The sequence below is a fragment of the Narcine bancroftii genome, chromosome 3, assembly GCF_036971445.1.
Source record: "Narcine bancroftii isolate sNarBan1 chromosome 3, sNarBan1.hap1, whole genome shotgun sequence".
NCBI lineage: Eukaryota > Metazoa > Chordata > Chondrichthyes > Torpediniformes > Narcinidae > Narcine > Narcine bancroftii.
Genome location: NC_091471.1, coordinates 252,500,858 through 252,514,311, shown reverse-complemented (window position 1 = coordinate 252,514,311; position 13,454 = coordinate 252,500,858). Strand labels below are relative to the sequence as shown.

The 13,454-nt window shown below is 47.0% G+C and overlaps 1 protein-coding gene across 12 annotated transcripts in view; it reads left to right on the top strand.

Moving 5' to 3' along the window:
* LOC138758546 (hepatic lectin-like) overlaps nucleotides 1–13,454 on the top strand; it is a 129,973-nt gene that overhangs the window by 78,776 nt on the left and 37,743 nt on the right. For 3 of the 12 annotated variants that reach the window (XM_069927631.1, XM_069927632.1, XM_069927620.1), the window contains exon 1: nucleotides 10,357–10,458. The exons of 8 other annotated variants lie outside the window; for them this stretch is intronic. The gene's annotated coding sequence lies outside the window, so the exon portion shown is untranslated. One more of the 12 variants, XM_069927630.1, reaches the window with a different exon arrangement.

Sequence of the window (13,454 nt, the reverse complement as noted above, 5' to 3'; positions counted from 1 at the left end):
TCCGCAACCAGCAGAGACTCGAGTCGCCAGCAGATCTCCACCTAGTCTCCAGGCCAGTGAGATAGGCCCTTAACTGACAGTAAATAAGAACTCTATCTACCTGTTCCAACTTGTCTACAAATTCAATTTAAAGACAGACATAGGAACTGTGATGCACTGTGGTGACATTAAGCAGACACAAGATTCGAAAGACTAAACAACAGGCTTTATTCTACTTAAAGTCTTCTGCTGTAGTTTGCTGCAAATCCGTGTGATTGAACTCAGGGGTCAGATGTGGTTTATATCCCGGCAGATGATTGGCAGCCATCTGGGTGGGGCTTGATCCATTCAGGTCGGCTGACTGACAGGCGGCCAGGTGTGGTCTGTCCTCCAGTGATCTTCCTGCAGGTACACAGGTCGCCCCCCCCCCCCCACCCCGCAGTAGGCTAGTGGTGAATCACCACAGGAGCAGATCTCGTTCGTAATCTGGGGACTGCCTATATTCCATTTTTTGTATTATTACATGTCGCTAAATGGAATCTTGATCTTGATCTAAAAACAATGCTGGAGAAACTCAGCAGGTCAAACAGTGTCCTTTATCAAGATCAAGATACATAACCAACTTTTCAGGCTTGAGCCCTTCATTAAGGTATTTTGCCTCATGCCTTGATGAAAGGCTCAAAGCCCAAAATTGTTGGCCATGTATTTTTCGGTACGTTCGGACACTGTTTGACCTGCTGAGTTTCTCCAGCATTGTGTTTTTACTCAGATGGAGCCTGCAGACTTCTGCATTTTACTCTTGATGTTGATCTCTTGAGTGCAGCATGGGGCACCAGTCTTACTCAATATGATCAGAGAATTAGAGTGCAGGCAGCTTGTGGTGGTCCTGCATCTCGCGGTTGCTGCAGGCGGAGTGTACATGCAGTTGGAGCTGACATGGAGGTCCCCACGGCTGATGTGTGCATGACTGCACATTTGCCCTCTTTCGTTGGTTTGTCTGCTCCATTCCTGGCTCATTATCTGGTACCACCGCCCTCCTGCTTCTGCCTCTCTTCCTCTGCACCGCCTCCCCCCACCCCCCCATCTCAGATGTGCGGAGCTCACTGGTTGGTGCTTTCAGTTTGGGGCCTCTGCTACTGCCTGCCATATGGTCTGGAAATTGACTTCCTGTCGGCAGCTAGATTCTGATGAGAAACATCTGGCAGTTATGGGATGTGTAATTCCTTTGTATGGTTCAGCCTTCCCAGAACCCAGCTGTTAACCCTTTCCTTCTGACCTGATCCCAGGCTCCAATATTGCTGAGCTGCACTCTGGATACCGGACAAACTCCTTAGCCAGATCACAGGTATGATTTCAGTGGCAACAGAAGTTCTGGACTGGGAATCCCCACCAGGAAAAAGCCCAGAATCCACACTCTGAAGGTTTCTTTTAAGACATAGAGCACAGTGACAGGCCAATTCGGCCCATGAAACTGTGCCACCCAATTGACCTACACCACCCCCCACCCCCACCCTGCTACATTTGGAAACCGAAGCAGCCAGAGGAAACCCACAAAGACTTGGGGAAAACATACAAACTCCTTGCGGACAGCACAGGATTCGAACCCCTATCCCGATTACTGGCGCTGTAATAGTGTTGCACTATCTGCTGCTCTGACCAGGCTGCCCCTTGGAGAGTATGGAGATTCAATATCCCAAGGAACGCCTGGATCTGGAAACTGCAGCGCACACTCCTCTCAGGGCCAATAAAAGCACAGAAAAAAAATCATGTGGGAAATTTGAAATAAGAACATAGGAGCAGAAATAGGCCATTCAGCCCATTGAGTCTGCCCTGTCATTTAATCATGAGCTGATCCACTTTCTCACTCAGCCCCACTGCCCGGCCTTCTCCCCATAACCTTTGAGGCCCTGGCTAATCAAGAACCTACCGATGTCTGCCTTAAATACACTCAATGGCCCGGCCTCCACAACCGGCTGTCACAACAAATTCCACAGATTCAACCCCACTCTGGCTGAAGAAATTCCTCCACATCTCTGTTCTAAATGGACACCCTTCAATCCCGAAGTTATGCCTTCTTGTCCAAGACTCTCCCACCATTGGGAAAAAAACCTTTTGACATTTACTCTGTCCATGTCTTTCAACATTTGAAATGTTTCGAGGAGATCCCCCCCCCCCCCCACCCAATTCTCCTAAATTCCAGCAAATATAGGCCAAGAGCTGTGAAGTGCTCTTCGTATATTAACCCGTTCATTCCCAGAATCGTCCTAGTGAACCTCCTCTGAACCCTCTCCAACATCAGCACATCTTTTCTTCAATAGCCCCTTTCACACTTGCATCCCACTAAATTGGACGTTAAGTGGGACAGGGATGGGGGTTAGGCTTTTGCTTGACCACTCCTAACTGGGACACTGAGCATGTTCACACTTGCAGAGAGCCTTCCCCAGGGCTAGGACTGTTCTACCCTTATGACGTCATGATGCAACAAACGATGGTGGATCTATCCTAAATCCTGATCAATGTATTATGATCTTATATGTGAACAAAATTATAACATAATTAAGCTTTAGGTACAGCACAGTATGAGCCCTTCAGCCCCTGATGTTGTTGTGCTGACCTATATAAACCTTTATAAGGGACCATGGGAAAGTCCAAGCAATAAATAGCGATAGCAGACAATTTTTAAACAGCATGGGAAAGTTGGTAGTGATAAAGACCATGGTAAAAAGCTACCAACTTTCCCATGCTGTATAAATCGTGCACGATAATGCTACCAACTTTCCACGCTGTTTAAAAATTGTCCGTTATCGCTATTTATTTCCTCTCTCTCTCCCACTGTGACTTTCCCACGACAAAGTTTATACCTTCATTTTCATCTTTTTTTTCCTTTATGTACCTGCACTCACGTAAAAACTTGGGTCATTTTAATCCCACAATGCAATTACGTGTTCTACACTTGCCTGATTGCAACACGTGTCTGGAGATGCCAGAGACTGTACATAGGGGTCAAGGCCGTCAATCCCCGGCGTGAGATGACATCATCTGACGCCGGCCTTGATCTGATTTTGCTTTCACACTTGCCACTTTAAAGGCTGATTGGCTGTTAATTCCTGGGATCACTTGCAAGTGTGAAAGGAGCGAATGAGAAGCCCAAAACTGCTCACAATATTCCATGAGGGTCTCACTAATGCCTTATAAAGCCTCAACATCACATCCCTGGTCTTGTATTCTAGTCCTCTTGAAATGCACGCCAGCATTGAATTTGCCTTCTTCACCACCGACTCAACATATAAGTTTATCTTCAGGCCATCCTGTGCAAGGAAGGTTCCTTTGCATCAGGGAATTTTCAACATTTTCAATGTTCTCCTCATTTATGAAATAGTCTGCCCATTTAGTTTTCTACCAAAGTGCATGATCGTACATTCAACATTTGGTGGCACAGTTGGCGTGGGGGTCAGTGCAACTCCTTTACAGCACCAGTGTTGTGGACCGGGGTTTGAATCCCACGCTGTCTGTAAGGAGTTTGTACGTTCTCCCGTGTCTGCATTAGTTTTCCCTGGGAGCTCCATTTTCCTCCCTCCATTCGTAACGTAGCAGGAGTGTGGGTAAATTGGGTGGCACAGACTACATCACCAATACCCCTGAGCATAAAGCCCTGCAAAGGATAGTGGACTTAGCAGAGTACGTCACACGCAAAACCCTCCCCGCCATTAAAATCATCTACAGGGAACACTGCCATCAGAGAGCAGCAGCAATCATCAAAGATTCACACCACCCAGCACATGATCTGTTCTTGTTGCTGCCATCAGGAAAGACGTATTGGTGCCACAAGATTCACACCACCAGGTTCAGGAACATCTGCTACCCCTCCCCCATCAGACTCCTCAACAACAAACTCAATCAGGGAGTCATTTAAAGTCATTTAAAGACTCTTGTGCACATTATTTCTATTGCAAATGTATATTTTTCTTCTGTACAACCTGATGAAACAGCATTTTCCAGTCCTCATAGACACACATGCAGTCATAACACACATATATGCAATCAATACATGTTCAGGACAAGTATTCATATTTACAGATAAATATGTAAATATGAAACTCTTTATGGTTAGTGTAAGCAGTTCCTTTGGTCGTTCAGCATTCTCATTGCCTGTGGGAAGAAGATGCCCCTCAGCCTGGTGTGCTGGCTCTGATCCTCCTGTATCTCTTCCCTGATGAGAGCTGCCGCAAGATGCTGGGTGAAGGGTGGAAGGGGTGCTCCATGATTTTGGGCACCCTCTTCATACAATGATCATGGTAGATCACGTCGATGGGGGGGAGGAGGTGGGGTAGACTCCAGTGATCCTCTCTGCTACTCTTCTGGTCCTGTGGATTGACCTCTGATCCATTTCTCTGCTACAATCGTACCCACACTGTGATACAGCTGGCCAGGACATTCTCGATAGAGCTCCTTTAGAAGGTGTCCGGTCACCTTTCCTGCTTCAGTCTTCTCAGGAAGTGTAGTCACTGTTGTGCCTTCCTGACAAGTGAGGAGATGTGTGTCCATCTTACCTTATTCATTATCTTGTCTTACCTTGTCAATTGTGTGTCCCAATGTTATGGGATGCATGGATAAGATTAGCAAGAAGGACCTTCTACTTGCCTCAGTGGAGGGTAACAATTAGTAGTTTATGGTAATTGCTGGAGGGGTTAGTAAGGGAAGGAGAAATATTTCATCGGTGGTCATTGGGAGTCCGGTGAATGTAGAACATGTCTACAGGTTGCGAAAACACTGGGATAAACTATAGAATGAGAGACTGGGGTCCGGTGTTGGCTCTTTCTTGGTCAGCCTGGGTGTGGAGGGGCTGAATCCCCTTTAGTGCCATGAGATCCATCGCATCTGTCACTTCACACAGGCCAAAAGCAGGTCAGCATTCAACTTTGGGGTCGACAAGCATCAGTCTTCACCCCATTGAGGACATCAACAAGAGGCGGTGTCTCAAGAAAGTAGCCTCCCTCCTTAAGGACCCCCATCACCCAGGCCATGCCCTCTTCACTCTGCTACCATCAGAACAAAGGTACAGAAACCTGTAGATGAGCGCTTAGTGGCACAAGGACAGTTTCTTCCCCGCTGCCATTTATACGATTTATTGTCATGAACAAGCCATGAAATTCGTTGTAGCAGTGTTATAGTGCAAACATTACTATCAATAAAAAAATTTAAATCGTAGAGCACGAAAAGTAAGGCACTGTCTTTGGTTCATTGATTATTCAGGAATCTGATGGCACCGGGGAAGAAGCTGTCCTTGTGCCGCTGTGAGCTCTTCTTTAGGCTCCTGTACCTCCTTCCTGATGGTAGCAGAGTGAAGAGGGCATGGTCTGGGTAATGGGGTCTTTGAGGATAGAGGCTGCTTTTTTAAGACCCCGCCTCGTCGATGTCCTCGATGGAGTGAAGTCTGGTGCCTGAGATGTCGCAGGCCAAGTTAACAATTCTGGAGTTTATTCTTGTCCTTAGAGTTGGTGCTTCCATACCAGGCAGTGATACAACCAGCCAGAATGCTCTCCACGGTCCACCTGTAGAAGTTTACAAGAGTTTTTGGAAGCATACCAAATCTCCTCAGACACCTCATAAAGTACAGCCGCAGGCGAGCCTTCTTTGTGATTGCATCAACATGGAGGCTCCAGGAGAGATCCTCGGAAATATTGTCCCCCAGGAATTTGAAGTTATTGACCCTCTCCACTACTGAGCCCTCGCTGAACATGTTCCTGAATGAACAAAAAAGTACAGACACTGCTTAACTTTAACTTTTTCTTGCATTACTTTTATTTATTTTATAAAGTGGTTTATATAAATTTGACGCTGCCACAAAACAATGGATTTCATGACATGTTCATGACAATGAATTATGATTCTAATTCTGACTTCGCTTCAGGGTCTGCCTAGGTCTTCCTCAGTGTGAGGTTCATGCCGTCCACTGTTGGCTCAGTGAGAGGCAGTGGACACACCAGGGTTAGGGGTCTGGTGCACACCAGGGGAATGTGGCAGATTTTACTCCCTCGAATAGTTTCTCGGACAAGTCCATGGGCTTGTGGCACCATGGCTAATGAGAAGCATGTTTTGTTCTAATTCTTAACGTATTTGATTGCCAGGGCACGGCTGTGCATTTAAAGCGATGTGTAACCTTATCCCTCGAATTCTTGAACAAGATGTGGCAGTAGGGGACCTGGAGATTAACCCTTCAATTACAGAGCATCCCCAGTGCCAGCATAACCCTATGGTGGAAATCATTCCCAGCTCCAGTAATTCACTTCTGGCAGATTTTTGATGCTTGTGTGAGACATTTTGATTAGCCCTTTTATAGCAGAACATTCCTAATTCTGGTAACTCCTTCATTCTGAAACACCTGAAGGCACAAGCTGATCCATCTGGAGTAAAAGCTGGAGAAACTCAGCTGGTCAAACTGTGTACTTTATATAGCAAAAATAAAGATTCATATCGAGCTTGAACCCTTCATCCTGTGAGTGTTGAAGGAGGGATGTTTCCAGGACTTGAGGTGAGTTAGAGGGAAAGATCGAAAAGATTAGGACTCTATTCCCTGGAACGTCATGAATGATGAGAGATTTAATAGAAGTGTAAAAAATGATGAGGGGTGTAGATAGGGTAAATGCAAGGAGGCTTTTACCAGAGGTTGGGAGAGACAAGAACTAGAGGATACGGGTGAAGTGTGGAAGGTGAAATGGTTAAAGGGAGATCTTCTTCACACAGAGAGTGGGGCGGATATGAAACGAGCTGCCAGAGGACATGGTGGATGCTGACCAACATCTCATCCAGCGGGGCGTGGTACACCCGTTTCAAACAGGCTCAATTGTACTGGTGCCCTAGAAGAGTGTGGAAACCTGCCTAAATGACTACCAACCAGCAGCACTCATATCCACAGTGATGAAGTGTTTTGAGAGCCTGGTGTTGAAACGTATCAGCCCTGTCAAAACAGCAGCATGGATCCATTCCAAATTGCTTTGTGCAGCACCAGGTCTTACATGCCTGGAACACCCTGGACAGCAAAGATGTATACATCAGGATGTTCTTTATCAACTACAGTTTGGAGTTTAACACCATCATCCGCTCAAAACTAAGCAGCAAACTCCAAGACCTGGGACGCCACACCCCACTGTGTAATTGGAATCATGGATTTTCTCACCTCCAGACCCCAGTCAGTGAGGATTGGTAATCTCCCCAATTTCCATCAGTACCACAGGGCTGCATTCTTTATGCTCGACTCACTTTACACCGATGACTGTGGGGCTCGGTACGGCATCAGTACAAATTTCCCGACGATACCACGGTAGTGGGTTGTCTAAAAAGGCGCACTGAGTCAGCATACAGGATGGAGATTGAAAACTTGGCCGAATGGTGCACCAACAAGAACCTCACATTCAATGTCACCAAAACCCGTATGCTAGAATTATGATCTTAAAATTATAATTTATTTTTTTAAATCCCCCTGACCAGTGAAGTTTTCCATGAAAGAATAACAATTTTATGATATTTCTGGGATTCTTGAGTGTCATCTGATGCAATCCGAATTAATTAATGATATTATGTATTTAGGTTATAGGATTAGAATAGGTTTGGGGGGGGAGAGAGGGTTTAGAGGGTTTCTTTTTAGTTTTTAGGTTTTTTTAATATATATTTTCAGCAATATTTGTTAACATTATATTATAGTTATTTACTACTGTTTGTTATTATGATCCTATATATGTTGATTAAATAAAATATTCTAAAAAATCACCAAAAGCATGAAGATTATAGCAAACACCAGAGAACGTCTGTACAAAGTGAAAGGAGGGAAGTTTAGGGGAGACATCAGGGGGAAGTTTTTTACTCAGAGAGTTATGGATGCCTGGAATGCTTTGCCGGGGATAGTGGTGGAGGCTGGAACATTAGGACATTTACTCTCAGAGAGCCACATGGATGGAAGAAAAATACAGGGTTACGGGGTAGGGAGGGTTTTGTATTTTTTAAGGAATATATGGGTCAGCACGACCCATCCCTTTAGAACATAGGCTGAAGGGCCTGAACTGTGCTGGAGTGTTCTATGTTCTATATCACCACTGGTACCTTCAGCCACAAGGTTCAGAAGCCTGAAGTCCAGCACCTGGTGATCCAAGAGCAGATATTTTGCCGACAGCTATCAGGCTCTTGAACCTCTTCTTCTTATCGTCCTAACCCGAGCCAGAAGCTACACCAGGGCCACTATTGAAACCATTTTTTTTTCTTGCAGTCCTACTGTTCCAGCGCCAGTGACCGGGGTTCAAATGCAGCGCTGTCCATAAGGAGTTTGTACATTCTCCATGTATCTGCGTGGGTTTCCTCCAAGTGTTCCGTTTTCAGTGGGTTAAATTTAGACATACACCACGAGCCCGTGGCACTCAATTTACACCCCATTAACCTACACCCCCGGTAAGTTTTGAATGGTGGGAGAAAACCCATGCAGATACGGGGAGAACGTACAAACTTCTTACAGGGACTCGAATCCGGTTTGGTGCATCAGTACATTGAATATGGCAATAAACTCTCATCTCAGCTCTCCAGCATGGGTTCAGCTTCTTCTTCAACCTTGGCCAGATGTTCACGGGAACGATCCCGGAAATGAGAGGGTTGACGTACGAAGAGAGTTTGATGGCTCTGGGCCTGCACTCACTGGAGTTCAGATGGGGGAGGATGTAGAGCGCATCGAAAGAACCAAAGACTTGTTGATCCAAACCAAGGCTTTTATTAACTAAAAGACTGGAGCATATCACGTTTAGGTCGACCAGTCCAGAATGACCTGGTCCGGCTAAGAGCAATCATTTAAGACCAGACAGTAGGTGTGGCTATGCTCTCAGCCAATCACAGTCATCCTACACTGCAATCTGTACATAGACACATTAGTGATAGAATCTGTACTTTCACAGAAGGGAAATCTCATTGAAACATAACAGATATTGAAAGGGATGGGTGAAGTAGATATGGAGAAGATGGTTGATGGTTTCCGTAGTGGGAGAGTCTCGGACCAGAGGGCACAGCCTTTGAATATAAGGACATCCCTTTAGAACAGAGATGAGAAGTTTCATCAACCAGAGGGTGGTGAATCTGTGGAATCCGTTGCCACAGACAGCTGTGGAGGCCAAATCATTGGGTAATTTAAAACGGATGTGGATTGGGATCTTGATGAGTCAGGTTGTCAAAGGGAGAAGGCAAGAGAATGGGGTTGAGAGGGAAAATACATCCATCATGATTCAAAATAGGGTGGACCAGTAACTCTGTTGCGGGATTCAAATCCAGCATAAGGAGATCCAGCACTGTCCATAAGGAGTTTGCATGTTCTCCCTGTATCTGTGTGGATTTCCTCTGAGTTTTCCAGTTTCAGGGGGTTAAATTTTTTAGATTTTCAAATTTAGACATACAGCACAGTAACAGGCCATTTTGGCCCATGAGTCTGTGCCACTCAATTTACACCCCATTAACCTAAATGTTTTGAATGGTGGGAGAAAACTGGAACCCCTGTAGAAAACCCACACAGACATGGGGAGAATGTACAAACTCCTTATGGACAGTGCTGGGTTTGAACCCCGGAACAGAGTTACACTAACTGGTCCACCCTATTTTGAATCATGATGGATGTATTTTCCTTCTCAACCCCATTCTCTTGCCTTCTCCCTTTGACAACCTGACTCATCAAGATTTCATCCACCTCCGTTTTAAATTACCCAATGACTTGGCCTCCACAGCTGTCTGTGGCAACGAATTCCACAGATTCACCACCTTCTGGTTGATGAAACTTCTCATCTGAAAATGGAAGAAATGTCCTGTTACCGTGCTGTATGTCTAAATTTAACCCCCTGAAACTGGAACATTCAGAGGAGACTCACGCAGCTATCGGGTCTCGATCGCTGGCGTGAACTAACCATGCCATCCCTTATAGGTCAATTGGGCAGCTCGAGCCCTTGGGCCAAAAGGGCCTGTTACCGTGCTGCTTATCTAAATTAAAAATGTGATTTTTAAAATGGTGGGGCAGTTTCAATGGGCAGAATGGCCCAATTCTGTTCCTGCCGCAGGGAGAGGGGTGCTGGTGAGGGAAGCTGAGTAGGGTTTGTGGGTGAGAATGGGAATCTCATTAAGGTGTAGTTGGGACCCAGCTCCCCACTGGTGTGGGGTGGCACTGGGCAGTCTGGGTCACACATCCACAGGGTCAGGTTGGCAGGGAGTCTGAACTCCTGGCCATTATCAGGACAAGGTAATACAAAAGACTTTTCATTTCCCAGCAGAGAGGCTGGGCCGCCCGGCAGCAGAGAGTGAACAGACTAATTTGGTGTGGGAGAGGAGCTGGGCGGAGTGGGGAGGGGCAGGGCTGGGGAACAGAAGCTGGTGAGTCAGTTCGCGCCGGGTGTGTGGAAGGAGGGAGAGACCGAGCTGACATCCTGGCCGGTGGCAGCGGGGACAGCGTGGTCACATCGAATTGTAAGTGCAATGTAAACTTGAAATAGAAATTGCAGCAAATGTTCACATGCAAAGGACCGAATTCTCCTCGCGGCTGAAAATAACTTCATTGAGACGTAAGTTACCCGCAGTGAGACTTGCCGCTACTTTCACCGGACCCTTCACCACTACTTGTGATAGCGGGATCCAGTCTGAGCTGCTGGAGGGGTTGGGGGCTCATCTGGGAGCGGAGGCTCGGGGAGAGGAGGAGGGGAGTTCGGGGAATCTCCAAAGGTGGGACCGGGAAGGGAAGGAGAGGGTGGGGAGGAAGGGGTGGAGGGTGGGAGGGAGAGAAAGAGGGAGGGAGGGAGAGTAGGTGGGTGGGAAGAGAAGGTGGGGAAGGAAGGAGTGAAGAGGGTGGGGTGGGAGGGAGAGGAGGATGGGAAGGGAGAGGTGGAGGGGTGGTTTGGAGAGAGAGGAAGGTGGGAAGGGAGGGAGGAGGGTGGGGGAGAGTAGAGTGGGTAGAGGGAGGAGAGGGTGGGAGAAAAGGAGGGTGGAAGGGGAACTGGGGAGAGAAAGAGGAGAGAGACAGGGGTGGGGGGAAACCAGTGAGGGGGCAGACTGGAAGGGGGAACTCTAGAAAGGGGGGGTAGCAGTGATTCCAGTAGGGGGTGGGAAGGGATACTCCGGAACAGGGGCCGGAGAGGGGGGAAGCAGGGGCTCCAGGGAGAGTAAGAGGTGGCCTCTAAGGGAGGGAGGATGGATATGGGGAGGGTAGGAGGGAATGCTCAGAGGAGGGAGTGGGGACTCCAGGACTAGCTCTCACCTAGTCCTGCCAGTCCAGAATGGAATGTCCCGGAGCCCCACTCCCAGAGCCAGGAGCCTCTGAATCCAGTGATTCAGGTTCAGGGAGGGACCACAGGGTGGTTAGACCTGGAGTGGGGGTGGGGGGGTTATGGTCAAGGTCAGGATCTGGATGGGGTGCTAATGTTCAGGGTGGTTTCAAGGTGTGAGGATGTTCAGAGTTCACTGATGGGGTTTTAGGTGAAATGTGAGTTTCAAGAGGTCAAGAATGGGGATTGGGAGTCAGGGCGAAGTTCAACGGTCAGTGATGGGCTTCAGGGGTGAAGCTCAGAGGTCAGGGTTGAGGATCTTGGGTTCGAGGGTCAGAGTTAGGTTTAGCAGATCAGGATCCGGTTAGGGATCATGGGATTTGTAAGGTAAAACATCATGAGATGGGAATGTGCAGGGCTGTAACAAGATGTGAATGCATCCTTGTACTTACAAGATAAGAGAGACATTGATGGATTGAGAGGCAGGAAGCTAGCAGGGAAAGGATAGCAACAGTTTTAGTCATTGGACAAGTAATGATATGATGATGTTCTAAGCACATATCCAAGGGTATAAAAAATCACCATTTTGCTGATAACGGCAGAATGCATTCTCCGACTAACATGGTTAGTCGCAAGTGTTACAATCCGGTAATAAAGAACAAAGAACCCTGATTTCGACTCAGCCTGGTGTTTGTCTCACTCATTCATGAACAAAGCAGACCTAACAGATTGGGGTTTGTTGGGTCAGAATTGGGGTTCAGTGGGTGAGGAATAGGGTCAGGGTTGGTGTTTGATGGTAAGAGTTTGGGATCAGGGGGTTAGCGTTCACAGGTCAAGGTGCAGGGGTCCAGCCTGGGGAGCAACCCCCAACAGCCTCCCCAGCAAGGTTAGCGAGAGTCCTCGGCACATTTGCAGCAACTGCTGAATAGGCCCTTCTTGGATGTTAACCCTTTGTGAGCAGGCTCCACCAAGGAATATTCAGGCTTGGACCTCTCCCCCCACCGCCACCATGCCACCCGATGCCAAGCACTGACCAAACTGGCTCAGTTTGTTGAGGAGGTGAATAGGAGGACAGGTTGGTGGATGTAGAACACATGGCCTCAGACAAGATCCTGCGTGGCCAAGACATCCCCTCACTCATTCCAATGTCACCCCCTCGGAATACTTGGCCCTCCATTCTCCAGACAGATCCATAAGCCCCCCTCCCCCTGACCCTCCATCTTTTCCTCTGTCTCCTTTCATCTCTCTCTTTCACAGAGCCAAAAACACCCCCTCCCCCAATCAATTTTCAACTTTCCTGTCCCCTGCCCTGCCATCCATGTCCAATTCACACCTTTTGTCTGTTGGTCTGGACGAACACCCTCCCATTTTTCCCCTTTCTCTCTCATTCTTTATTCAGACACCTGCTGCTTATACCTTGAGGAAGGGCTCGGGTCCGAGTCGTCAGTAAAACAGTACAATTCTGATTATCCAAAATCCTCAGTCATCCGAGATTATTTGGACCCGGAAGTGATGTCTGTTCGGCTCCAAAAAAAATTTTGGATAATTGAGGATTTCAGAAAAATTAGGAATCCTCATTTATCCAAAACATTTCAAAGTTGAAATTATGTCATTTCACCTCCAAAAAATTTTGGATAAATGAAGATATCCAAAACAATCAGAAATCCTCAGTTATCTGAGAGTTTTTCAGAGCCGAACTGACGTCACAAGTTGAGAATTAAACATTAATTCATGCATAAAAAAGCCTTCCTGTGTTGTTTGTTGTTGTTTGAACACCGTTACAAGTGATTTGCTCTTGCTACTGGGCTGTTTTTATAAAGTGACCAGTTCTCCGAAAATATCGTTTATCTGACATAGGCCCAGTCCCGACCATTTCGGATAATTGGAGCTGTGCTGTATATGTTTACCTCCTCTGGGCGCTGCAAGACTGGCTGAGTTCCTCCAGCATCTCTGTTTTTTACTCCTGCCCATTTGCCCCTTCTCCCCGGCCTTTTAAATCAGTTGCCTGCCTGATTTTTACTCGTACCTTGAAGAAGGACTCTGGCCCAAAACATTGATTAAATATCTTTACCTCCTATGGATGCTGAGAGTTCCTCCAGCATTTCTGCAAGATCCACGCAAGGTCCTGCATGGCAGGTTGGCCCAGAAGGTTAGAATACATTGGATCCAGGATGCGATAGCACATTGGTTACAAAATTAGCTTGG